Raw genomic sequence first — 24659 nt, forward strand, 5'->3', positions numbered from 1 at the left:
TTATATCAAAAGTAAATAACAAGAGTGCCACAGTCGGACGTCTGAGCGACATCACATAAAGGGCTTATATCAAAAGTAAATAACAAGAGTGCCACAGTCGGACGTCTGAGCGACATCACATAAAGGGCTTATATCAAAAGTAAATAACAAGAGTGCCACAGTCGGACGTCTGAGCAACATCACATAAAAGGCTTATATTTCATTATTCGAATTCAAGTAGCTCATGAATTTAAATCATCTCAAGGAAATACTCATGTACGTAATAATAAACTGGTTAGTCCATCCACGGGAATAACATTCAACCTGGTTTACCACTCATGTTTGTTCACCGGGGATTTTCACCGAGACTGACACAGAGACTGACGCTGAGACAGACATTGAGACTGATACTAATACTGATATGGATGTGTTGAACAAGAACCTTGACCATGGACACGGTTACTCGGATGGTTTTGACTCTGCAGAGTTTGTACTTTTAACCACAGCCAACGGATTTCAGTAGTCACAAAGGACTAGTTCCGTTTACGGTATTTTAGGAGAAACACATCTAACCAGTACACACTGTGGCACCCAAGTTTTTATTTGGATTTTTTTGAAAAGATTTTATTTGACTTGAGGGGAGTGATTTAAAAAATTTTCTTCAAGAGAACTCTCCCTCTCATATATTTTCTTTATGGCAAAAATTTTATTTGGATTCACCCAAGATCTGCCTTTGACCTTGGGAGTTCTTGCTCTTCATTTGGACTCAAGACAAAATGTTTTTTTTTCATTTGGGAAAAGAACTTTTGAAACCCTTTTTCTGAATTTGCACTATGGCTTTTGGAAGGTACTTTGCCACTTTCAACTATTCCTTCTTGCCATGGCATAAGTGCAAATCCTCTCTCCTAAACACTCCCTCACCTCTGGATCATGATTTACATCAAATCCAGCAAGTTGAACCTCCCCATGTATTTATTTTCCATTCAAATTCTATTCATATATTTTCTGCCTTCTATTCTACCTCTTGGAGATTTACAAAGGAACTCCATTTTCTGTTTGGACTTTTACCACCAAACTTCTTTCCCCTCCTAGTCCTTTGAACCCTCAACCTAGAACCATGAAGATCCACTGGTCTCCAGTTCAAAATTTTCAAACTACATCAGCTGCAAGTTTGGACCAGATTTGGCAAATTTGGTGAAATTCATTCAAAACCTTCTCCAAAAATTCCAAATAAATTCATGCAGCCCCGGGTGCTTTGAGTGGTCATCTCACCAAGTTACAGCTCCAGCAAAATTTACCTCTTTACCAAAACCTACTGTCGAACACCTGCAATGCATGGTCACTGTCAAGTTTCAACAACTTCAGAGTTTCAGTTCAGTGCTTGCTGTCGTTTTCTTCAGAAATGGGCATCGATCTCGCCAGTACCGCCGCGTCGCCTTGCTCCTCGTCCTCGCCCACTTGTTCCTGCACCACACGAGCGCCTGGCACCTTGCGGGCGTCGGCGACGGGCAGCAGGAGGTGCGCCGCCCCGTGACCGACGCCGGCGGCGGCTTTGCGGACGCCAGCGGGAGACACGGCGCCGACGACTCCACCCAGCGCCGCCCAAACCACCGGAGCCCGCCGCGTGGCCGTCCGCTCCCCCGAATGCGCTGCCGCTCTCGTCGTGAACCGCAGGGCGCGGAGCGCGCTCTCTGCCGCCGTTGAGCCCGTGCGGTCGCCTCACCGTGGGTAGACGCCATTACGCCAGGGCCAGCTCCGTTTAGCTGCAAAACGAGTCCCGTAACATCCACCGATGCTGCCCGACCGCTCAAACCCTCTGCCAACCCACTGCTCCGCCGTAGTAGCTCGCCGGAGATTCTCCGTTCACGGCCACCCCGTCGATCTGCCTATAAATAGAGGTCCCGAGCTTCAACTCGAGCACCCACCAGCCCTGCACTTCCTCTAGAGCACGCCTATCCACTGGAAGAGCCCCGAGGAGGTCTCCTTCCTCGACTCCGGCCGTCGCGACCCGCCACGGGATCCAGCCCGATTCGCCCCCGTGTGTGCTCCGCAGCCTCCATTCTCTTGCCAGTAACTTCACCATGCATCTCTCGTTCTGACCCGCACTTCAATTTGAAGCTTGCAGCCCTCCACCGGAGTTCCCCATCCTCACCCGAGCCGCCGTCCGCCGGAGATAGTGTCGCCGTCGACGTGGTGCTCCCCGTTGGACGAGTCCACCACCCACCGACGCGGAAGAAGACACCGAAGCTCTTGGTACCCTCCGTTTCTCCTAACTCGCCGTGGTTCGACGCCGGCGTCCACCGCCGTCTTCGGGCGCCGGCGAGCCTTTTCAAACCTGACATGCGGGCCCCGCGTGTCAGCCTCTGTTCTATTTCCCCGAACCGTTTTCTGTTGACGCCTTCGGGCAAAATACGTCCTCTCTCTTGCGCTTGCGCATTTCCAAACGAACCGTTTTCTGTTTTCTCAGTTAAAACCCTGGAACTTTTCTGTTTCATTACAGAAAGGTCCCTGGAGAGAAACCTTTATAACTTTTTAATAAAAAGGTATTTTTGACATTCTTAAAATTTTGTCTAGTTTTTTATGGGATTTATTTGGGAAATATTTGGCAAAGTTTCTGTGCATGTGTTGGTTTTCACGTTAGTACCCGTTTCGTGATTGCCGTAGGTTCCGGGAGAGGTGACAGAGCCGCGAACTTCGCCGAACTAGATTCCGACTTCTCCGAACCAGGCAAGCATGTTTGGACATTTGATATGGCAGAAGTTTTGCATGTTCATGTGAAAGTTTGTGTGTGGCATATGAGCGTCGGTGAATATCTCGTTCCTCGTAAGGCAACAACCCGGTTGTTCCGAAGTTGCGATGACCTCTGATGAGAGGTGGCCTAATCATGTAGTGACATGAAGGGCAGCAAGGTGGTACTGTTGTAGCATGCCAGCCTTGCGTCATCCGACTTTCTTCGACGTTAACATGGTTGGAGCCACGTTATCGATCTTTTCCCGCATGTTCCAAAGTTGCGATGACCTCTGATGAGAGGTGGCCTAATCATGTGGTGACATGAAGGGCAGCAAGGTGGTACTGTTGTAGCATGCCAGCCTTGTGTCATCCGACTTTTCCGACGTTAACATGGTTGGAGCCGTGTTATCGTGCCTTCCCCTTTCCGTGCTACCACATGTCTCATTGCCAGGATACGGTTTAGTAAGTTGGTAACCTCTTTCCGTGTACACACCAAACAGAGAGGCCGGGATGATGGTACCTTGGCCCAGGATTAAAGCCAGTCATTCGATCAGGGGGCATGGGTGTTTCCGGTTGGGACCGAGAGGGGGGGCACCCCCTTATAGCGCGCGTATAGAAATTTGATCCCATGCTACGCGAGGTTGTAGCCTCCCTGACTCAAGGTTTTTCTTGAATGTTGCCGAGGGTGATCCCTGGCTTCGGATGGTTGAATTGGGTGTGTACTGGTTAGACGTGTTCCTTCCAGAACACCGTAGACGGAACTAGTCCCCGTGACTACTGAAATCCGTTGGCTGTGGTTAAGTACAAACTCTGCAGAGTCAATTCTTTCCAAATCATCATATCCATGATCAGTAGTGTATACATTATATCCATATCTATCCATGTGAAAAACTTGTCCCCGATGAACAAGCTCAAGTGGTAAAATCTCAGGTTTTATTGTTATTCCAGTGGATGGACAAGCTTTATTTTGTGTCTCATGCTTGTGATAATTTATGTCTCCAAGCTGTTGTAATAATGAAATGTGATATAAGCCCTTTAGGTGACGTCGCGCAGACGTCCGACTGTGGCGTGTACTCGTTTCTCACTTTCGATATAAGCCCTTTATGTGATGTCGCTCAGACGTCCGACTGCGGCATGCACTGCCTTTACTTTCTGTTATAAGCCCTTTATGTGGTGTCGCCCCGACGCCCGACTGTGGCATTATCATTCCGCATTTTCCGCTCGAGGAGTCTTTCAGACACTCGTTTGGCACCTGCATTATTATTCCGCATTTTCCGCTCGAGGAGTCTTTCAGACACTCGTTTGGCACCTGCATTAGTATTCCGCATTTTCCGCTCGAGGAGTCTTTCAGACACTCGTTTGGCACCCGTATTACTATTCGGCAGTTTCCGCTCGAGGCGTCATTCAGACCCTCGCTTGGCACCCAGTATTTATTATCTCTATGTCTGATCGCACTGGTTAACTTATTCATGTGTTTCATGTTTGCATTTGTTATACCTTATGTCCGAACTGTCTTGCGAGTACTTTCATAGTACTCACCTGGCTTGTTGATTTGGCCAGATGTTGACGAAGGCGATCTTTTGGATGAAGAGTTTGATAGCGCGTCCGATGCCTAGAGGAGTCCCAGTCAGTCCTGCGCGATCCCGGTTTTTGGTCACTTGTATTGTATACGCTTCCGCCACCCGCAATAAGTCTTCTCGAGTCTCACTCCGACGCTCGAAGAGCTGTAGTCTTCTGGAGACATATCACTCGCCTCGCGGTGATATCTCCACCATCGTCATTATCGTGAGTTAGTAGTCTGCCACCCTATCCGCCGTATTGTTTTATCGGCGTGCATGTAATAAATTGTTGGGCAGTCTCTGCTCAACTTTGTATTATATTTAGTACTCCTGGTATTTTTTTCTTCTGTGACCAATGTATTGTCTATCAGTGAGAAGGAATTCTTCCTCGCTGGTCCATAACAGGGATTGGTTTCTCAATAATTATTTTATTGAAAAACCGGTCGTGACAAGCTTGGTATCAGAGCCAGGCTGACTGTAGGAAGCCACTGGGTGCGACCGCTAATCAGTGATTAGCGTCTTTTGTGCTTCTTCAGCATTTTGCAATTGTAGCTATTTTCTGTTGGTCATCATAAAATTTATGACATGACTACTCAGAATTTTTGCCTACTTTTGTAGATGGCTGGCAACAGCTGTGAGAATCGAGTGTTCACCAACGTGCCCGAGGGGTTTGTCAAGCTCCTCGTCTCCATCACCAAGCTCGCGATCGGGCCAGCAGCTCGCCCGGAGTTCACCCTCTATCAGCACAAGCTCAGTGACGACGTGTCTATGCACCAGGCTGTGGTGCAGTTCATGGGAGGACGTTCAGCTGCACGCCACTTCCGTTTTGTGGGAAGGGCCATGCCTACGGAGAGGCATGCCATGCAGATGGCTGCCCGGGAGGCGATAGCTCACCTTCGGGACATCCTTCCTACGATGAAGACTCGTCGCTACCGCTACTTCCCATGCCATGTGCCTTACACCAGCCACTATGCGTTCGCCTGCCATCGGGGAGAGCGAGATGAAGCCATCGAGATGGTTGTGGAGTATCTCAAGGCTCTGGAGGAGTCTTTCGACAACCTCGTAGATGATCTTGTGGCTGCCCGCATGGACTTAGTCCGGGGCGGTCCTGCCAGCAGGAAGGAGCTTCTCCACATGACGCCGCCTCTGACATTCGTCTCGTCTTCAGCCTCGTATGCACCGGCCGTTTTGGCCACTGCTCGCCGTCTGCCTACCACTGAGGAGTTCGACCGAGTCATCGCTCCTACTCTAGTCAGAGCCGCACCGCCTGCCGCACGTGCTCTACCGCCAGTCGCCCCCGCACCATCACCGCAGCGCAGTGTCGCACGCCAGGAGCCAGCTAGACAGGAGGAGGTTGATTCTCCTGGACCGCTGAGCCTTGCCCTTGGCAAGGGGAAGGAGATCTTCACCATCTCCGACTGAGAGCACCGAGTAGCCGCGTCTTATGCCTGCTTTTTTGATGTGTTGTTTTTATCTGTACGCTAGTTTGTGTTGGTGTGTTTGCTGCCTTCCGGAGTAGTACGCTAGTTTTTAATAACATGTCAGGATTGTGTACGCACAACCTGAGTGTTGTATCTTGTGTTTGCTTTCGCATGTAAGATTTGTGTTAAGCACTTCTTCTCCGTGAAAATCATTTGTGTTTCTTGAAAACCTTGAAGCCTTTTTGATTATTGCCTTTGCAAGGGTTTTCCTGCGCTACACGGTTTTTCTCATGGGTTTTGCAAATGATACCCCAGACTGGAAAAATGTCTCGCCCTTGGACTCGCTCTATGCCCAATCAGCCAGAAGAGGTTTACGGAACACAGACCAGCAACAATTTCACTCAGGGTCAGTCCAGCCAACAGGACAGCGAAGCGGCACTATCTCAAGTATGCCGTCTCTTTGAGCAAAGCCAGCAACAGCACCAGGAGATGATGAACCATGTCATCAATATGGGAAACCACCGTGAACCCTATCAACCACATTCCAAGTTATCTGAGTTACAGAAGACTCGCCCCTCAACTTTTGCTCACACCGACAGGCCACTGGAAGCCGATGATTGGCTTCGCGAGATTGAAAGGAAACTGATTATCGCTCAATGCTCGGATCATGAGAAGGTGCTTTATGCACCACACTACCTTACTGGAGCAGCCGCAGCATGGTGGGAAAACTTCCTACACATGCACCCCAGGGAACACAACATCACCTGGGAAGAATTCAAGGAAGGCTTCCGTGGGGCACACATTCCCAGGAGCATCCTAAAGATCAAGAAGAGAGAGTTTGATGACCTGAAGCAAAGAGGCATGACCGTCACAGAATACAACGGCCAGTTTACCCAACTGTCTCGTTATGCCTACGACGAGCACATGACAGAAAACAAGAAGATGGAAAAATTCCTGGACGGCCTGGCACCAGCATTAAGATGCCAACTGATTGTACACACCTTTCCGGATTTTAAGACGCTGGTGGACAAGGCCATCACCCTGGAGAATGAGCGCCGTAGTCTGGAAGATATCCGCAAGCGGAAGAGGGACAAGACGACTCTTGCCCGCAGCAACCGAGGCAAGACTGAGGTCCCAAGGACAGACACGAGGAGATCCACGACTACTGAGCCAAGACCCGTCGGACAATTTCATGCCAGAGACAAGGAGTTCACATACCGTCCAGGGGTCACCTGCAATGCTTGTGGTCAACAAGGGCATTATGCTAAACAGTGCCCGAAGCCAAGAGACTCGGCACCCAAGCCGAACAATGGTGGAAACAATCCAGCCCCCAAGCGCAACAACTTCAATCCCAGCAACAACCACAGGAAGGGTCACTTGAACCATGTGACCAGGGAAGAAGCGCAGAATGCCCCAGACATCGTGCTCGGTACGTTCCCTGTCAACACAGTACCTGCCACGGTTTTGTTTGATTCTGGAGCTTCCCATTCATTCGTTTCGAAGAGTTTTGTTTCGCAACATGGTTTTTCGATACTCCCCTTAGAAAAATCTATGATCGTCAAGTCCCCCGGAAATAAGCAAATTGCTCAGGGTTACTGCCAAGGAGTGGTCATTGAGTTCGAAGGACTACCATTCCACGCGAATCTCATCGTGTTGGAAAGTAAAGGCCTGGATGTCATTTTAGGAATGGACTGGTTGACCACCAACAAAGGATTCATCGACTGTTTCAATCGGACAGTGATTCTCACTCACCATCACGGCAAGACTATAAGAGTTTCCGCTCAAGAAAGGCCACGATCACAGAAACCAAAACTGAACAAGATGGACATCGCAGAATTAAGAAAAGTGCCAGTGGTATGCGAGTTCCCTGATGTGTTCCCGGAAGAACTACCAGGCATGCCACCAGACCGAGAGATCGAATTCAGCATCGAACTAGCACCTGGCACCGCTCCCATTTATAAGAAGCCATATAGAATGGCACCCTCGGAATTGGTGGAGTTAAAGAAGCAGATAAAAGAATTATTGGACAAAGGATTTATTCGAGCCAGCTCCTCACCTTGGGGTTCGTCTGTGTTGTTCGCCAAAAAAAGGGATGGGACTTTAAGGCTGTGCATAGACTATCGAGCCCTCAATATGGTCACCATCAAAAACAAATATCCGATGCCACGAATAAATGATTTGTTTGACCAGCTCGCACAGGCCAAGGTATTCTCGAAAATTGATTTGCGATCGGGATATCACCAATTGAAGGTACGGACGGAAGATATTCCCAAGACAGCTTTCACTTCCAGATATGGGTTATACGAGTTTATGATGATGCCGTTTGGACTAACAAACGCCCCCGCATATTTCGTCCACCTCATGAACAAAGTATTCATGAAATTCATGGACAAATTTGTGGTGGTATTCATTGACGACATTCTGGTTTACTCAAGGACACCAGAAGAACATGCTGAGCACCTCAAAATTGTTTTGGGAGAATTGAGAAAACATCAGTTGTACGCCAAATTTAGCAAATGCAAATTTTGGCTAAGAAAAGTTGGTTTCTTGGGCCATATATTGAACCAAGAAGGCGTGGCCGTAGACCCAGAAAAGGTCAAGGCCATACTGGACTGGAAGCCACCCGCGAATGTTACAAATGTACGGAGTTTCCTAGGAATGGCCGGATATTACAGGAGATTTATTGAAGGATTCTCCACTGTGGCAAAACCTATAACACAGTTACTCAAGAAGGACAAGAAATTCGTATGGACGGAAGCATGTGAGCAGAGCTTCCAAGAACTCAAGAAGAAGCTAACAACCGCACCAGTCTTAACCGTACCAGACATACGCAAGAGCTTTGAGGTGTATTGTGACGCGTCCCGAAAAGGTCTCGGATGTGTGCTAATGCAGGATGGCAAAGTTGTCGCATATGCCTCCAGACAGCTGCGAAAACATGAGGAAAATTACCCAACACATGACTTGGAACTAGCAGCAGTTATACATGCACTCAAGGAGTGGAGGCACTTTCTGTTGGGAAATCGCTGTGAAATATATACAGACCATAAGAGCCTGAAATATATTTTCACACAGCCAGAGCTGAATTTACGCCAATGACGCTGGTTGGAACTGGTCAAGGACTATGACGTCGGTATTCACTACCACCCAGGGAAGGAAAATGTAGTGGCCGATGCCCTTAGTCGAAACCCCAGCCCAGACAGTGACGGACAGCAAAGTTTGAGGCTTGAGTTTCAGCGAGAGTTCACTCGGCTCAACATGATGTTAGTCTCTGAGGGCACCATATCGAACCTGGAGATACAACCCACCCTAGTGGAACAAATCAAGAAGTCCCAACAGGGACACCCTAGTATCGAAGGCATAAAGAAGAAAATGAACCGTAGTAAGACTTCAGAATTCGTCACGGACAGTGAAGGAACATTATGGTACCGGGACAGGCTTTGCGTACCTAACATTGAGGAACTCAAGCAACAGATCTTGACGGAAAGCCACACCGCCCCATACTCGATCCATCCTGGAGGAACCAAAATGTACAAGGACATCCAGGAAAGATTTTGGTGGCACGGTATGAAAAGAGATATAGCCACATTCATTGCTTGTTGCGATTCATGTCAGCGCATCAAGGCCGAGCACCAAAAGCCAGCAGGGCTACTCCAGCCTAACAGGATACCGGAGTGGAAATGGGATGAAATCGGAATGGACTTCATTGTCGGATTACCCCGATCGCAACGCGGAAATGACGCCATATGGGTCATCACAGACCGACTAACCAAGGTTGCACACTTCATTCCCGTGAAGACTACCTACTCCACACAAAGACTGGCAAAACTCTATCTTTCCCGTATAGTTTGCTTGCACGGAGTCCCAAAGACTATAATATCTGACCGAGGCACCCAATTCGTCTCCAAATTTTTGGAACACCTACAACAAGCTCTGGGCACACAATTGGCTTTCAGTACAGCATACCACCCTCAGACAGATGGACAAACAGAGCGTGTAAACCAAATCCTAGAGGATATGCTAAGAGCCTGTGTACTCACCTATGGATCCAGTTGGGAAGAGAGTTTGCCCTATGCCGAATTTGCGTACAACAACAGTTACCAAGCCAGCTTGCAAATGGCACCCTTTGAAGCATTGTACGGACGGAGGTGTCGTACCCCATTGAATTGGTCAGAAACAGGTGACAGCCGTATCTTCGGCCCAGATATGCTTAAGGAGGCCGAGGAAAAAGTTAAACAAATCAGGGACAGACTCAAGACAGCACAGAGCCGACAAAAGAGCTACTATGATCAGAAGCATCGTGAGGTCAGCTTTGAACCTGGTGATTCCGTATACCTCCGAGTATCTCCTATGAGGGGTCTGCAACGGTTCAAAATAAAGGGGAAACTAGCCCCAAGATTTATTGGACCATTTTGTGTGAAGGCACGAAGAGGCACGGTAGCCTACCAGCTAGACCTACCCAAGGAGCTGTCAGACGTCCATGACGTATTCCACGTCTCGCAGTTGAGGAAATGTGTAAGCAACCCAGAAATACATGTACCTCATGAGGACACTGATATACAACCAGATCTCACCTACAGAGAAAGGCCAGTAAAGATTTTAGAAGAGTCTGAACGGAGGACCCGTCAGAAAACGACAAAGTTTTTCAGGGTTCAGTGGAGCAACCACACTGAGGATGAAGCTACATGGGAAAGGGAGGATTTCCTTCGAGTAGAGTATCCATATCTATTTGAGGATCAGCAGAAATCTCGAGGACGAGATTTTTCCTAAGGGGGTAGGTGTTGTGGCACCCAAGTTTTTATTTGGATTGTTTTTGAAAAGATTTTATTTGACTTGAGGGGAGTGATTTAAAAATTTTTCTTCAAGAGAACTCTCCCTCTCATATATTTTCTTTATGGCAAAAATTTTATTTGGATTCACCCAAGATCTGCCTTTGACCTTGGGAGTTCTTGCTCTTCATTTGGACTCAAGACTTTTGAAAACCTTTTTCTGAATTTGCACTATGGCTTTTGGAAGGTACTTTGCCACTTTCAACTATTCCTTCTTGCCATGGCATAAGTGCAAATCCTCTCTCCTAAACACTCCCTCACCTCTGGATCATGATTTACATCAAATCCAGCAAGTTGAACCTCCCCATGTATTTATTTTCCATTCAAATTCTATTCATATATTTTCTGCCTTCTATTCTACCTCTTGGAGATTTACAAAGGAACTCCAATTTCTGTTTGGACTTTTACCACCAAACTTCTTTCCCCTCCTAGTCCTTTGAACTCTCAACCTAGAACCATGAAGATCCACTGGTCTCCAGTTCAAAATTTTCAAACTACATCAGCTGCAAGTTTGGACCAGATTTGGCAAATTTGGTGAAATTCATTCAAAACCTTCTCCAAAAATTCCAAATAAATTCATGCAGCCCTTGGGTGCTTTGAGTGGTCATCTTACCAAGTTACAGCTCCAGCAAAATTTACCTCATTACCAAAACCTACTGTCGAACACCTGCAATGCATGGTCACTGTCAAGTTTCAGTAACTTCAGAGTTTCAGTTCAGTGCTTGCTGTCGTTTTCTTCAGAAACGGGCATCGATCTCGCCAGTACCGCCGCGTCGCCTTGTTCCTCGTCCTCGCCCACTTGTTCCTGCACCGCACGAGCGCCTGGCACCTTGCGGGCGTCGGCGACGAGCAGCAAGAGGTGCGCCGCCCCGTGACCGACGCCGGCGGCGGCTTTGCGGACGCCAGCGGGAGACACGGCGCCGACGACTCCACCCAGCGCCGCCCAAACCACCGGAGCCCGCCGCATGGCCGTCCACTCCCCCGAATGCGCTGCCGCTCTCGTCGTGAACCGCAGGGCGCGGAGCGCGCTCTCTGCCGCCGTTGAGCCCGTGCGGTCACCTCACCGTGGGCAGACGCCATTACGCCAGGGCCAGCTCCGTTTAGCTGCAAAACGAGTCCCGTAACATCCACCGATGCTGCCCGACCACTCAAACCCTCTGCCAACCCACTGCTCCGCCGTAATCGCTCGCCGGAGATTCTCCGTTCACGGCCACCCCGTCGATCTGCCTATAAATAGAGGTCCCGAGCTTCAACTCGAGCACCCACCAGCCCTGCACTTCCTCTAGAGCACGCCTAGCCACTGGAAGAGCCCCGAGGAGGTCTCCTTCCTTGACTCCGGCCGCCGCGACCCGCCACGGGATCCAGCCCGATTCGCCCCCGTGTGTGCTCCGCAGCCTCCATTCTCTTGCCAGTAACTTCACCATGCATCTCTCGTTCTGACCCGCACTTCAATTTGAAGCATGCAGCCCTCCACCGGAGTTCCCCATCATCACCCGAGCCGCCGTCGGCCGGAGATAGTGTTGCCGTCGACGTGGTGCTCCCCGTTGGACGAGTCCACCACCCACCGACGCGGAAGAAGACACCGAACCTCTTGGTACCCCCCGTTTCTCCTAACTCGCCGTGGTTCGACGCCGGCGTCCACCGCCGTCTTCGGGCGCCGGCGAGCCTTTTCAAACCTGACATGCGGGCCCCGCGTGTCAGCCTCTGTTCTATTTCCCCGAACCGTTTTCTGTTGACGCCTTCGGGAAAAATACGTCTTCTCTCTTGCGCTTGCGCATTTCCAAATGAACTGTTTTCTGTTTTCTCAGTTAAAACCCTGGAACTTTTCTGTTTCATTACAGAAAGGTCCCTGGACAGAAACCTTTATAACTTTTTAATAAAAAGGAATTTTTAAGTGATTCTTTTTCTGACATTCTTAAAATTTTGTCTAGTTTTTTATGGGATTTATTTGGGAAATATTTGGCAAAGTTTCTGTGCATGTGTTGGTTTTCACGTTAGTACCCGTTTCGTGATTGCCGTAGGTTCCGGGAGAGGTGACGAAGCCGCGAACTTCGCCGAACTAGATTCTGACTTCTCCGAACCAGGCAAGCATGTTTGGACATTTGATATGGCAGAAGTTTTGCATGTTCATGTGAAAGTTTGTGTGTGGCATATGAGTGTCGGTAAATATCTCGTTGCTCGTAAGGCAACGACCCGGTTGTTCCGAAGTTCCGATGACCTCTGATGAGAGGTGGCCTAATCATGTAGTGACATGAAGGGCAGCAAGGTGGTACTGTTGTAGCATGCCAGCCTTGCGTCATCCGACTTTCTTCGACGTTAACATGGTTGGAGCCACGTTATCGATCTTTTCCCGCATGTTCCAAAGTTGCGATGACCTCTGATGAGAGGTGGCCTAATCATGTGGTGACATGAAGGGCAGCAAGGTGGTACTGTTGTAGCATGCCAGCCTTGTGTCATCCGACTTTTCCGACGTTAACATGGTTGGAGCCGTGTTATCGTCCTTTCCCCTTTCCGTGCTACCACATGTCTCATTGCCAGGATACGGTTTAGTAAGTTGGTAACCTCTTTCCGTGTACACACCAAACAGAGAGGCCGGGATGATGGTACCTTGGCCCAGGATTAAAGCCAGTCATTCGGTCAGGGGGCATGGGTGTTTCCGGTTGGGACCGAGAGGGGGGGCACCCCCTTATAGCGCGCGTATAGAAATTTGATCCCATGCTACGCGAGGTTGTAGCCTCCCCGACTCAAGGTTTTTCTTGAATGTTGCCGAGGGTGATCCCTGGCTTCGGATGGTTGAATTGGGTGTGTACTGGTTAGACGTGTTCCTTCCAGAACACCGTAGACGGAACTAGTCCCCGTGACTACTGAAATCCGTTGGCTGTGGTTAAGTACAAACTCTGCAGAGTCAATTCTTTCCAAATCATCATATCCATGATCAGTAGTGTATACATTATATCCATATCTATCCATGTGAAAAACTTGTCCCCGGTGAACAAGCTCAAGTGGTAAAATCTCAGGTTTTATTGTTATTCCAGTGGATGGACAAGCTTTATTTTGTGTCTCATGCTTGTGATAATTTATGTCTCCAAGCTGTTGTAATAATGAAATGTGATATAAGCCCTTTAGGTGACGTCGCGCAGACGTCCGACTGTGGCGTGTACTCGTTTCTCACTTTCGATATAAGCCCTTTATGTGATGTCGCTCAGACGTCCGACTGCGGCATGCACTGCCTTTACTTTCTGTTATAAGCCCTTTATGTGGTGTCGCCCCGACGCCCGACTGTGGCATTATCATTCCGCATTTTCCGCTCGAGGAGTCTTTCAGACACTCGTTTGGCACCTGCATTATTATTCCGCATTTTCCGCTCGAGGAGTCTTTCAGACAGTCATTTGGCACCTGCATTATTATTCCGCATTTTCCACTCGAGGAGTCTTTCAGACACTCGTTTGGCACCCGTATTACTATTCGGCAGCTTCCACTCGAGGCGTCATTCAGACCCTCGCTTGGCACCCAGTATTTATTATCTCTATGTCTGATCGCACTGGTTAACTTATTCATGTGTTTCATGTTTGCATTTGTTATACCTTATGTCCGAACTGTCTTGCGAGTACTTTCATAGTACTCACCTGGCTTGTTGATTTTGCCAGATGTTGACGAAGGCGATCTCTTGGATGAAGAGTTTGATAGCGCGTCCGATGCCTAGAGGAGTCCCAGTCAGTCCTGCGCGATCCCGGTTTTTGGTCACTTGTATTGTATATGCTTCCGCCACCCGCAATAAGTCTTCTCGAGTCTCACCCCGACGCTCGAAGAGCTGTAGTCTTCTGGAGACATATCACTCGCCTCGCGGTGATATCTCCACCATCGTCATTATCGTGAGTTAGTAGTCTGCCACCCTATTCGCCGTATTGTTTTATCGGCGTGCATGTAATAAATTGTTGGGCAGTCTCTGCTCAACTTTGTATTATATTTAGTACTCCTGGTATTTTTTTCTTCTGTGACCAATGTATTGTCTATCAGTGAGAAGGAATTCTTCCTCGCTGGTCCGTAACAGGGATTGGTTTCTCAATAATTATTTTATTGAGAAACCGGTCGTGACACACACCCATTCCACATTCCGCTGCCAGGAATCACCCTAGGCAACGTTCAAGAAAAAAACCTTAAGACGGGGAGGCTACAACCTCGCGTAGCATGGGATCAAATTTTATATCGCGCGCTCTAAGGGGTGCCCCCCTCTCGGTCCCAACCGGAAACACCCATGCCCCCTGACCGGATGACGGGCTTTAATCCAGGGCCATGGAACCCTCATCACGGCCCCTCTATTTGGTGTGTACAAGGAAAGAGGTTTGCAACTTACTAAACCGTATTCTTTGCAGAAAACATGTGGCAGCACGAAAAGGGGACGGATGGTAACGTGGCTTGATCCACGTTAACACTGGAGTTTAACGGTTGACATAAGACTGGCATGCTTCAATAATACCATCTTACCACCTTTCATGTCACCACATGATCATGTTATCTCCCATCAAGAGATCACATCATGTTTCGAAGCATACTGGTAGTTGCCTTGCATGCGATATAACATTCACTGATGCTCATATAAATATGCCATGAACTAACTATTCAAGCAAACATGCAAAACACTCATCATATCAAAGGTTCAAACATGCTTGCCTGGTTCGGAGTAGTCGGAGTCTAGCTCGGCGAAGTTCGCGGTTCCGTCACCTCCTCCGGTATCTACGGTATAAAGAAATCGTATACTAACGTAAATACCGTGTGTGCATAAAAGTTGTTCCAAATATTTTTCAAATAAATATGATCAAAAACTAGACAGAAAAACAAAGATGACAGAAAAAGAATCAACTCAAATCATCTTTTGTTTAAAAGTTATAAAGGTTTTAGTCCAGGGACTAATCTGTGATGAAACAGAAAGTTTCCAGGGGCTTGTTTATAAAAATAGAAGGCGCACTTTGCCCGAAGGCGCTTTCAGAAAACGGTTCGAACCAGAGAGAGGCTGACGAGGGGGTCCCACCCGTCAGGTTTGAAATCAAAACAGAGCCCCCGGCGCCCGAGGGCCGCGGTGGTCGCCGGCGGCGATCCACGGCGAGGTAGGGGGAGTGGATGGTACCTATGGACTCACGGTGCTCTCCCGCGTCTGTGGGTGGTGGAGTTGGTCGTCGGCGAGCACCACGTCGACGGCGGCCTTCACTCCGGCGGATGGTGGTTCGGGCGGCAGTGGATCTTGCCGGGGAGGGCTGCAATCGTCAAATTGAGGCTCGGGTTAGAGGAGTGGGTGTACTAGGAGGCGACTGGCACGGTCTGGGAGGCGGGGGTGGTTTCACCAGAGGGAATCATGCCGGAGCCTGAAGCGGATCGGGGCAGCCGGAGTCGGGGAAGAAGGTCTCCACGAGGTCTCCCTAGTAGCTAGGCGTGGCTCTGGTGAGATGTAGGAGTGGTGTTGGGTCGAAGGTGAGCTCGAGACTCCTTTTTATAGCCGGTCCGAGGCGGTTGCCGAGAACAGGATAACTCCGGCGATGATTACGGTGAGGCAGTGGTCGAACGGGGGTTTAGGGGCCGGGGCAGCTGCGGATTGGATCACTGGCTTCATCCCGTAGCTAAACTTGGCCAGACTTGGGCGATACTCCAAGTCTTCGACGGAACGGCCTCACGGGCTCGTCGGCGGCAGAGAGCGTGCTCTGCGCCTCTCAGGCCACGGCGACTGTGCTGCAGCACGCACGGGGAAGAAGACGGCCATGCGTAGGCCTCTGGTGGTGTGGGCGGTGCTGGACAGCGCCGTCCCTCGCTGCGCCTCTCTGGCAGCCGTAGCAAGTGCCGCTGCCGCCGCTCACGGGGGCGATGCACCTCTGCCAGCTCACCGCCGATGCTCGCAACCGTCCAGGTGACCATGCGGCGTGGTGGATAAGAAGGAGGAGCAGTGAGCAATGAGCCAACAAGGGCACTGGCGAGATTGACGCTGCCGACGGACGACAATGACACTGACGACTGAACTGAAACACTGAACTCTGAATTTTGACAGAAACAGTGCACGCATACTGTTCGATGAAATGATTCTGGCATGTGGGAAATTTTCCTGGAGCTGATCTTTGGTGGAGAGGTCTCTTGATGCATCTGGAGGCCTCATGATTTTTCTCAGAATTTTTGGGGAAGAAAAATGATGAATTTCACCAAAAATGGCAAATCTGGTCCAAACTTGTAGCAAGAAGAATTTGAAAAATTTGAACTGTGGACCAGTGGATCTTGATGGATCTAGGTTGAGGGTACTAAGGACTAGTCAGAGGAGTTTGTTTGGAATCAAAACTCAAAATGGATCTGGTGGTTCCTTTGTAAATCACCAAGGTTCAAAATAAAAGACAGAAATTGTTTGGAGGATAAAATAAATAGGAATAAAATTTCAAAGAGTTTGAGACTTGCTGGAATAGGATGCTTGGCTTGGCCCAAAGTGGAGGGAGAGGTTTTGGAAGAAAATTTTCAACCTAGGTCATGGCAAGAAAAAATTTTTGAATGAGGAAGAATCAATCCATAAGCCATATGGTTATTTTTTTTAGAAAGGATTTCAAAAACTTTCCCAAAGAAAATATTTGTGTTGAGTCAACACAAGATGTAAAACCCTCAAGACCACAAATCAATATTGAGAAGGACCCTTTTAAAGAAAATATTTGTCATAAAAAGAAACTGAGAAGGAGAGTCCCTATTTTAGAAAAATTCAAATAACCTCCTTTAAATCAAATAAAGAAAAAGCCAAATCAAAAATTTAGGAGTGTTACAACTTATCAGTATTGTATCAGCTTCATACCATGCTTAGTAGTTGCTTCATCATGGTAGTTGTTAATTAATTAACCTGTTAATGCTATGTTATTGTCTTGCCTTGATGTTTATAGTTATTGTGAGCTTGCAAGTACATTCAATGTACTGACCTGGCGTGTCATGCCAGATTGCAGGTGATGCCATGATTGCTTGCTTGTTTGTCGAGGTTGTCGTGCGTGCGAGCTAGATCATGTCCCAGCCAGAGTCCCTGTGGAGTGGAGTTCACCACCTTCGTCGTTGTTCCGCTACTAGAAGTATTCCGCTGCTACGAGTTGTTTCGCTGCTAACATAGCTCAAGTGTAGTATCGCAGGCGTAGTGTCGCCGTGCTGATGTGCTTCTTTGTAACATCAGACCCTTGTATTATTATTCTTGTAGTAAGAGCTGATTTGTTCTATGCTAAGCAGTGTCATATTCCAGAGACTTCCCCTCGATCTCTGGGCTGGAATACGGGGCATTCCGGTTTCTCTGAGCCGCGGTGCCACAACATCTGCTTGATTTGCGGAATGTATTGCATCAAGCTCTTCCACGAGCCTCTTGAGAACATAGAAGGCTCTGTCATGTTGCTGGTCACATCTCATTGCTTTCTTATTTACCATCAAATTTAGCTGCAGCAAGATGTCTTGCTTCGATAGTCTTGAGCTGCCATCCGATGCAGTTGTGTTGTAGTCCCTTGTATCAAAGGTTGGTTGTGATTTTGCAGTCTTTGTGTACCGTTTGACGATATACTTGTCTGGAAATTTGTCAGGCTTCAGGTGGTCCAGTATGTTCATGATGTGAAGGCAGAGCAGGCCTGCATTTTGTGATGAATGCATAATACATAGTTTGTGAGCCAGCAATGAGTTTCATATTTTTGATATGATACTACTAGTTTAGCTATTTAATGAGTTTGATTTTCCGCTCACCTGTGTGTGTCCAAAGCTTGCATTCACACTCGTATATTTCATTCTCTGGGTCAGCTACAACCTGGAATTCATGCTTTGACCAGGCAAATCTGTCTTCATCATCATGGCCAACCTTGTTGTGGTAGTACACAAGGTACTTAGTGGGCTCTGCTGTAGGCTTTGCGCGAAATAGCGTGGCTTTTCTCATCCTAGTCCTCATCTCGGTGTACACGGCTCTCGTGTACTTGATAGACATGTCTTCCTCATAGCCGCAAGTTGTTTTTGTCACAGGATTGGTCTGCACATGTAAAAAAAATAAGATATTAGTCGAAGCAGAGTCATGAGTTTCAATTTTTTAAATTCAAAGTGAACATGTTGAAGGAAAACACAATATGATGGGGGTGTTTTTTTGTCTTCATACCATGCTTGTCATTGTTTGCTCGTTCTCCTTCTGCATCCGAGTTTGTATGCAAGCATTTACCCGCCTAGCAAACTTGTGTAGGTTCTGGGTCCCCTTGACAAACCCTCTCTTGAGCACGTGGTTCATGCTCTCACTTCGTTGTGTGGGAGTCATTCTGGCACAGACAATGTTCTTGTAATATGCTGAAATCCACATTTTCCTATCACTCCACAGCTGGATCATCATTTGGTGTACTTGTGCACGAGTTCAGCACAGGCAACTTCGAAGTCCGTTGGCATCAGCGGCCAGTTTAATATAGCTGTGAACTCCTCTTTGAATGTTTTATACTTTTTGTACATCAACGCTAGGTATTCCTTGTACTTCTTCAGGATGTGCCAACGGCATAGCTTGTGGACGGTTTTTGGGAATGATTGTGGTATAGCTTTCACCATCAACGAACACTGGTCTGCATGAATTAAAAAAATGAAACTTGTTTCTTTTTTGCACTGATGGTGAACTTATGTTGTACAAGTACTTGAACTTCACAGGTAGTAGTATGACTATCTAAAAATGTCACATGTATTTTTCCTTACAGCAGTGTTGTTGAACTTCTGTGGTACCAGTGCTTGACCTTCACATTTAGCAGTATTACTAACTAATAATGTAACCCAATTTTTTCTTACAGCAGTGTTGTTGAACTTCTGTGGTACCAGTGCTTGAACTTCACATACATAACTATATTTTTCCTGAACATGTTTCATATGTTTTTTCTTACAGTAGTGTCCTTGAACTTCTATGGTTCCTCTATTTGAACTTCACATCCAGAACTATATTTTTTCTAAACATGTGACATATAATTTTGCTTCTTATACTGTTTTTGTTGGACTTCTGTGCTAACAGTGGTTGAACTGCTTGCTTTACATTATTTTCAGATAAAACCAATGTACCCAATACAGACCCATAGACTGAAAAGATGATGAAACTTGTAGAGTTTTTTTAACTCATCCGTTAGAATGCAAGTGGGGTGCTTGTTGTTCATGCACCATACAAATGTATCGAACAGCCACTTGAATGACTTTGCATCTTCATCTCTGATCAGGGCAAAAGCAAATATCGTTGACTGCAAGTGATGATTTGTTCCAACAAACACTCCCAGAGGCATATGAAATCTGTTGGTCTTGTAAGTTGTGTCGAATGTTATGCAATCGCCGAAGTTGTGACACCCAAAATTTTATTTGGCCTTTTCAAAAATCTTTATTTAACTTGAGGGAGGTGTTTTAAATTTTTCTTCAAAGGAACCCTCCCTTTCAAAATATTTTTTTATGGCAAGGGTTTTATTTGGATTCACCCAAGACTTGATGTTGGTCTGGGAGGTTCCTTCTTTTATTTGGACTCAAACCAAAATGTTTTTCTCTTGGAAAAATGCCTTTTGAAAATTTCTTTGAAAAAGGCCCTATAGCTTTTGGAAAGATCCTTTGCCACTTTCAAAAATTCCTCTTGCCATGACCCAAGGGTAAATTCCCTCCCTTAAACCTCTCCTCACCTTTGGATCATGATTTACTTCAAATCCAGCAAGTTGAACCTCCCCATATGATTATTTTTCCATTTAAATCTTATCAAAACAATTTCTGTCTTCTATTCTAGTCCTTGGAGATTTACAAAGGAGCTACCATTTCTGTTTTGATTTTTGCCCCCAAACCAATTTCCCTTCCTGGTCCTTCGAACCCTCAACCAAGATCCATGAAGATCCACTGCTCTTTAGTTCAAAATTTTCAAACTATAATTGCTACAAGTTTGGACCAGATTTGCCAAATTTGATGAAATTCATTCAAATCCATCTCCAAAAATTCTGGGAAAAATCAGGCAACCTCTGGGTGCATTGAGAGGTCACCTCACCAAGTCCCAGCCCCAGGAAAAATTTTCTTCATGCCAAATCATTCTGTCGAACACCTGCAGAGCATTGTCAATGTCAAGTTCAGAGTTTCAGAAATGCAGTTCAGTGATCTACTGTCGTTTTCTTCAGAAACAGTTGTCGATCTCGACAGTGCCGCGTTGGCGCCTTGCTCCCCGTCCCCTCCCCCTTGTCCCTGCACCGCACGAGCGCCTGGACGTTTGCGGACGTCGGCGACGTGCTGGAGTAGGTGCGCCGCCCCGTGACCGACGCCAGCGGCCGCTTTGCGGCCGCCAGAGAGAGGCGCGGCGCAGACGGCGCCACCCAGCGCCGCCCAAGCCACCGGAGATCGCCGCGTGGCCACCCACTCCCCAGTGCGCGCTGCCACCCTCGTCGTGAACCGCTGGGCGCGGAGCGCGCTCTCTGCCGCCGCCGTGCCCGTGCGGCCACCCCACCGTGGACCAGCGCCATTACGCCAAGCCCGACCCAGTTTAGCAGTGGAACGGCACCAGTAAACCTCCCTGATGCTGCCTGGCCACTCAAACCCCTGCTCAACCACTGCCTCGCCGTAATCGCTCGCCGGAGATTTCCCGTTCACGGCCATCCCCTCGTTCCGCCTATAAATAGATGCCCCGAGCTTCAACTCGAACCCACACCACCTCTGCACTCCACGTAGACCACACCAAGCCACTGGAAGAGCCCCGAGGGAGCTTTCTTCCTCAACTCCGGCCGCCGCGACCCGCCACGGGATCCAGCTCGATTCGCTCCCGTGCGTGCACCTCCACCCTTCAACTCTTGCCAGTAGCTTCCCTATGCATCCACTCTCCTGACCCGCGCTTCAATTCGGAGTTTGCAGCACCCACCAGAGTTCTCCACCATCACCCGGGCCGCCGTCCGCCGGAGAAAGTGTCGCCGTCGACGTGGTGCTCTCCGTCGGTCGAGTCCACCACCCACCGACACGGAAGGACACGCTGGAGCTCTTGGTACACTCCGATCTCCCTGTCTCGTCGTGGTTCGACGCCGGCGACCACCGTAGTCTTCGGGCGCCGGCGAACTTTTTAAACCTGACAGCTGGACCCCCCGTGTCAGCCTCTGTTCTCTTCTCCCTCGAAACGTATTCCGTTGGCGCCTTCGGGCAAAATACGTTTTCTCTGTGGGCTTGCGCGTTTCTTTCCGAAGCGTTTTCTGTTTTCTTAGTTAAGCCCCTGGAACTTTTCTGTTTCATTACAGATGAGTCCCTCGATAGAAACCCTTATAACTTTTTAATAAAAGGCGATTTTTGAGTGATTCTTTTTCTGACAATCTTAAAATTTTGTCTAGTTTTTTATGGGATTTATTTGGAAAAATTTTGGTACAACTTTTATGCACGCGTTGGTTTTCACGTTAGTATGCTTTTTCGCTATACCATAGGTTCCGGAAGAGGTGACGGAGCCGCGAAGTTCGCCGAGCTAGACTCCGACTTCTCCGAACCAAGCAAGCATGTTTGAACCTTTGATATGATAGGTGTTTTGCATGTTTGCGTGAGAGGTTGTGCGTGGCATATGAGTATCGGTAAGTACCTCGTTGCTTGTGAGGCAACTACCCACGTGTTCCAAAGTTGCGATGATCTCTGATGAGAGATGGCCTAATCAGGTGGTGAAATGAAGGGAAGTAAGGTGGTACTGTTGCAGCATGCCAGCCTTACGTCATCCGTTAATTCTGACGTTAACGTGGACGGAGTCACGTTATCGTTCTCCCCCCTTCCTTGCTACCACATGTTTTCTGCCAGAATACGGTTTAGTAAGTTGGTAAACCTCTTTCCGTGTACACACCAAACAGAGGGGCCGGGATGATGGTTCCATGGCCCTGGATTAAAGCCAGTCATCCGGTCCGGGGGCATGGGTGTTTCCGGTTGGGACCGAGAGGGGGGCACCCCTTAGAGCGCGCGTATAGAAATTTGATCCCATGCTACGCGAGGTTGTAGCCTCCCCGTCTCAAGGTTTTTCTTGAACGTTGCCGAGGGTGATTCCTGGCTTCGGATTGTTGAATGGGTGTGTACTGGTTAGACGTTTTTCTTCCAAAACACCATAGACGGAACTAGTCCCCGTGACTACTGAAATCCGTTGGCTGTGGTTAAAGTACAAACTCTGCAGAGTCAAATCCTTTCGAGTCATCGTATCCATGGTCAAGTATCGTGATCAGTGTATCCATATCTATGTCAAGTCCTCGTGGTTTGTTCTTCTTTCCGGTAAGTGAGCATGAGTAGTAGACTTAGCTGAACGTTACTCCTGTGGATGGACTAACCCTGTTGTTTGTCTCATGCCTGATTATTCTCTGGATATGATTTAAATTCTTGAGCTAATAAGATGTTAAGTTATGAAGCCCTTTATGTGATGTCGCTCAGACGTCCGACTGTGGCATATTGATTATTTACTTTTGATATAAGCCCTTTATGTGATGTCGCTCAGACGTCCGACTGTGGCATGCACTATCTTTTATTTCCTGTTATAAGCCCTTTATGTGGTGTCGCCCTGACGCCCGACTGCGGCATTACTATTCTTGCAGTTTCCTCTCGAGGAGTCATTCAGACCCTCGTTTGGCACCGGTATTACTATTCTTGCAGTTTCCTCTCGAGGAGTCATTCAGACCCTCGTTTGGCACCCAGTATTAATATTGTCTCTATGCCTGAACGCACTTGTTATCATGTTCATATGCTTCATGTTTACATTTGTTATATCTTATGTCCGAACTGTCTTGCGAGTACTTTCATAGTACTCACCTGGCTTGTTGATTTGGCCAGATGTTGACGAAGGCGATCTCCTAGATGAAGAGTTTGATAGTGCGTCCGACGCCTAGAGGAGTCCCAGTCAGTCCTGTGCGATCCCGGATTTTGGTCACTTGTATTATATACGCTTCCGCCACCCGCAATAAACCTCCTCGAGCTTCACCCCGACGCTCGAAGAGCTGTAGTTTGCAGGAGTCATATCACCCGCTCCGCTGTGATATTTCCACCATCGTTGTTATCGTGAGTTAGTAGTTATGCCACCCTATCCGCCGTTATGCCTATTCGGCGTGCATGTAATAAATTGTTGAGCAGTCCCCGCTCAACCTTGTATTATATTCAGTACTCCTGGTATTTTCTTCTGTGACCAAGATAATGTCTACCCGTGTGAAGGAATTCTTCTCTACTGGTCCGTAAAAGGGATTGGTCTCTCAATAAATATTTTATTGAAAAACCGGTCGTGACAAGCTTGGTATCAGAGCCAGGCTGACTGTAGGAAGCCACTAGGTGCAATCGCTAATCGGTTATTAGCGTCTTTTGTGCTTTTTCAGGATTTTGCAATTGTAGCTATCTTCTGTTGGTTATCATAAATTTATGACATGACTACTCAGAATTTTTGCCTACTTTTGTAGATGGCTAGCAGCAACCGCGAGACTCGAGTGTTCACGAACGTTCCCGAGGGGTTTGTCAAGCTCCTCGTCTCCATCACCAAGCTCGCGATCGGGCCAGCGACTCGTCCGGAGTTCACACTTTACCAGCACAAGCTCAGCGACGACGTGTCTATGCACCAAGCCGTGGTGCAGTTCAAGGGAGGACGTTCTGCGTCTCGCCACTTCCGTTTTGTGGGAAGGGCCATGCCTACGGAGAGGCATGCCATGCAGATGGCTACCCGTGAGGCGATAGCTCGCCTTCGGGACATTCTTCCTATGATGAAGACTCGCCGCTACCGCTACCTCCCATGCCATGTCCCATATACTTGTCACTATGCATTCGCCTGCCATAGGGGAGAGCGAGATGAAGCCATCGAGATGGTTGTGGAGTATCTCAAGGCTCTGGAGGAGTCTTTCGACAACCTCGTGGACGATCTTGTGGCTGCCCGCATGGACTTAGTCCAGGGCGGTCCTGCCAGCAGGAAGGAGCTTCTCCTCACAGCACCGCCTCTGACATTCGTCTCGTCTTCAGCCTCTTATGCACCGGCCGTTTTGGCCACTGCTCGCCGTCTGCCTACCACTGAGGAGTTCGACCGAGTCATCGCTCCTACTCCAGTCAGAGCTGCACCGCCTGCCGCACCCGCTCTGCCGCCTGTCGCCCCCGCACCATCACCGCAGCGCAGTGTTACGCGCCAGGAACCTGCTAGAGAGGAGGTGGAGGTTGAATCTCCTGCACCG

This window comes from Triticum aestivum, chromosome 2D, assembly GCF_018294505.1.
Source record: "Triticum aestivum cultivar Chinese Spring chromosome 2D, IWGSC CS RefSeq v2.1, whole genome shotgun sequence".
Lineage (NCBI taxonomy): Eukaryota > Viridiplantae > Streptophyta > Magnoliopsida > Poales > Poaceae > Triticum > Triticum aestivum.